Genomic DNA, 2381 nt, shown 5'->3' on the forward strand with positions numbered 1-2381 from the left:
TCTTGCAGCTTGTTTTTCTTCAGGAACTGCTAGTCAGAATTTCCGTAGCTACCGAACTCCAAACATCAGGTGCAGCTTTGGTTCTACTGCCGGTGGACTAGGTTTTTCTTTCTCTGGACTGCCAGCCGCCGGCTCTGAATCCTTATCCTTGGTGATATGTACTCAGTTCGCTAACCTATTTGTATTGAAAAGAAAAATTCAAATCCCATCCCAATGATCGCTTCAAAAATAGGTTATAACAAAAAAAACACTTACCGTGTGCAGAAATTTCTTGATCCGTCGTCTTTTTGACCCAGTTATCGGCAGCGCTTGCCATCGTTTCGATCGGGTATTAAAATTCAATAGCAAGATACAAAGTATGGGAAATCGTCCTGAATCAGCACGGGTACTGTCCCTCGGGTGGTTTATTCCTTGCAATTCGCTGAAATTTTGACCAGAGTGACCTTGCTGAAAAAACGATGCCTGCTTTTGCCTGCTCACTTCCCTGCCATGAAACCGATGATGAGCGCTTATTCCAAACGGTTAGCCGATTGAACATGACGTGCCATTATGTTTGTTCTGTGAATTGATAAGGACATCTAGATATGCAAAGGAATGTTTGGAGAAGGGATGCTACTGGTAAATACATACCGAAAGAGCAAGTCCTTTCCGAGCATCTTGATGTTGTGTTTTCTGTTGGCCCATTATCACTGCGTTCTCTTGCTGGGTGATTACCATGATATTATGTTGTTGGTGTTCGATCTGAAAAAATCATAATGAAAAAATATCCGTAAATGAGTGAACTCGAGTTTTTTTTAAAGAAGAATAGGGTATTACATTACAATGTGTAAGTAGTGGTTTGCCCACTACTCGGGTTCTTGTTTGCCCGGCGAACCCTTCTTTTCAGGGCGGCCTAGGTGCTCCTACCGGAATTTCGGATTTTCGTATAATAACAAACAAAAAGAGAAAAAAAAAACAAATAAATTCTAACTTTACCGTTTATTCTCCCGAAACTCTCCTCTGCTGGTCGTTCCTTACGGTCTGCTGCTGATGGCGGCGGGAAGGCGACGGTTTTTTTTCCGACCGGCCGGGAACACAACGGCCGCGTTCTCCTTCTGGTGTCGTTGGCTGCTCCGGCAGCGGTCCTTGGCTTTTAGCTAGGGAGGTGAGCTTGGCTCCTTTGTTGGAACCTCCCTAGCGACGTTGGCGACGAATCGCCGGATCGTCTACTCGCCGTAAACGATCCCGGAAGTTACCGCAGTAAACTTCCCAGGGGGAACCTTTGTCCGCCCTGCTTCGTTCTCCTTGGCAATTAACTGTGGAGGAGAGCTTGGCTCGTTCGACTGATCCTCCACAGTGAGAACGGCACTGGTGTCACTTGGGTCCTTTTTATTTAGCCGGGGAAGCGAGTAGCTCCTTAGCGATTAGCTTCCCGTCTCGGCGACCCTACACCAGGACTTTTGTATGCCCGGACCACACACCGATACACTGACGGATTTCACTTACCGTCACACGCGCGCACTGAACTTTTGTTACGGTGGCGGGAAACTGTCCCGAAAAAAAGGAATAAATTTGGAACGTCTGTTCCTGGCTGTGGTCCGTCACTTTCTGTCCTTTTTTACGATGGCCGCCTTCCGCACTCGACCACAACAAAACACCAAAACCAGCACCAAAAAAAACAGTACCGCCGCATAGCTGTCATCGCTATGTGCAGCATATCCAGCACACTTATTGCAGCAAGAGGAGAGCGGTGGCCTACCTAAGCCCTATGTTATTTATACAGCAACGTAAAACAAAAATTATCTAACCTATCTGTACGAATAAAACCGTTCACAAACGCGAAAATTAACAAAAATTTACAACTAAATGTGAACGGTACCGAACAGCGGTGAGCATAATTTTACGTAAACAATACACTCTACGGAGTGTATACGCAAAAAAAGGGTATATTTCCACTAGAGATGGTCGGGTTCGGGTTTTTAGACCCGAAACCCGGACCCGACCCGAACCCGACGGGTTTCGGGTCGGGTTCGGGTTCATTAAATTTAAGCTTCTCGGGTTCGGGTCGGGTTCCGGGTTTTGAAATTTGAAATTCTCGGGCTCGGGTCGGGTCCGGGTTTTTAAAATTTTGAACTTTCGGGTTCGGGTCGGGTACGGGTTTTTCAAATTAGAAATTGTCGGGGTCGGGTCGGGTTCGGGTTTTGAACAAAACAACCCAACCATTTCTTGACACTGTCTATACACAAAACCCAGCCTTTTTTATACTTCGTGATACGAATGGAAGACAAATATAACCGTACCAAATGGTAGCACCTTTAAATCGCTAGAATTCGTCGTATTTTCTGGTGCTCAAATATAGTATTTTTTCATTCTTGTATAAAGTTCTGTCTCTTCAGATTCGT

At 45.6% G+C, this 2381-nt stretch overlaps 1 long non-coding RNA gene across 1 annotated transcript; it reads right to left on the reverse strand.

Annotated features, from left to right (window-relative positions):
- Positions 1-420: 420 nt before the first annotated feature.
- Positions 421-1574, reverse strand: LOC131691577 (uncharacterized). Its single transcript, XR_009305805.1, has 3 exons — positions 976-1574; positions 631-741; positions 421-558 (listed from the first exon to the last, which is right to left on the reverse strand). It is a non-coding gene; the product is annotated as an uncharacterized LOC131691577 (long non-coding RNA).
- Positions 1575-2381: the final 807 nt, after the last annotated feature.

The sequence above is a fragment of the Topomyia yanbarensis genome, chromosome 3 (assembly GCF_030247195.1).
Source record: "Topomyia yanbarensis strain Yona2022 chromosome 3, ASM3024719v1, whole genome shotgun sequence".
In the NCBI taxonomy this organism is placed as follows: domain Eukaryota; kingdom Metazoa; phylum Arthropoda; class Insecta; order Diptera; family Culicidae; genus Topomyia; species Topomyia yanbarensis.